The sequence below is a fragment of the Helianthus annuus genome, chromosome 10 (genome assembly GCF_002127325.2).
Source record: "Helianthus annuus cultivar XRQ/B chromosome 10, HanXRQr2.0-SUNRISE, whole genome shotgun sequence".
Lineage (NCBI taxonomy): Eukaryota > Viridiplantae > Streptophyta > Magnoliopsida > Asterales > Asteraceae > Helianthus > Helianthus annuus.
The window spans coordinates 37,889,070-37,890,075 of record NC_035442.2 but is presented as its reverse complement, the minus strand read 5'-3'; the positions used below and the strand labels follow the sequence as shown (position 1 = coordinate 37,890,075).

At 35.7% G+C, this 1,006-nt stretch overlaps 1 long non-coding RNA gene across 1 annotated transcript; it reads right to left on the bottom strand.

Annotated features, from left to right (window-relative positions):
• Nucleotides 1-461: 461 nt before the first annotated feature.
• LOC118483302 lies at nucleotides 462-739 on the bottom strand. Its single transcript, XR_004870274.1, has 2 exons — nucleotides 666-739; nucleotides 462-513 (listed from the first exon to the last, which is right to left on the bottom strand). It is a non-coding gene; the product is annotated as an uncharacterized LOC118483302 (long non-coding RNA).
• Between the last annotated feature and the right edge of the window lie 267 nt (nucleotides 740-1,006).

Genomic DNA, 1,006 nt, shown 5'->3' with positions numbered 1-1,006 from the left:
AAGTGCTAAAAATAACATAACTTGTTCAAAAGTCTTTATATTTTGCTGACATTCCAAAAAGTCAACCATGTGTTCATATTTTGTTTGGAAAATGGAAAAGCAAAGTTCAATTAAAATGTAAAAAGAAGACTTCCAAAAAGTTGAATGGCCGCCAAAAATTCATGTCGCTTCAGATCGGCATGCTTCTAAAAGAGTAAATAGATAACTAATTAATTTATCAGGGAAGGTTGTACCTCTAAAACACGAACATGTTTTACTCTGACTCGGTGTGACTCGGTTGACCAGGCTTTGACCCATCTACAAATGTTTTCTATGCTTTGCCAAGTCTCCGCCTTTTCACTTTAATCAACTATAAAAATTGATAAAGTCGGTTAAGTTATACTTCTTAAAGCATTCCATTGATCTCAAAGTAGCTAAAAACTAAGACGGTATACTATGATGTACCTGCGTTACCCTTCAACTGTCTTCTGGGATATCACCGTATTGCAATTTTTGCTCCCCGGTCCATTCATCCTGTCTCATATCATTAACCAATTAAAAGGAAAGTCTGAAAATGGCCGCGTTCGCGTATACTATCTGGTTAATGATCTCATGGTTATGGAACTTTTATTGACAGCTATAACATTCAACATAATTAAGATATAAAGCTAAAGATTAGCATATACCACACTTTGGGCAGAACGGTCATTTCATCTAAGAGTTGCAGGATGTAGGAGAAACTCTTCGTTTGAATCCGACATTTTCACCTTGATCGCCTTGATGGACTTGTCATACATCACAGCAGTTGAAACTGAAACCAAAGATAACCGCCTTTTTATATACACATGCTTGAATTTTACGATGAAACATTGAACTTTACTGCATAATCTAACAAAAATACAATATAATTAAAATAAAATAGGGAGATTACACCTATCCCAGTACCAGATCTTGCAAGATTGTCTTTCAAAACAAAAACTCCAAGCTTGACACCTGTCCCAGTACCAGATCTTACACCTCTAGGCAT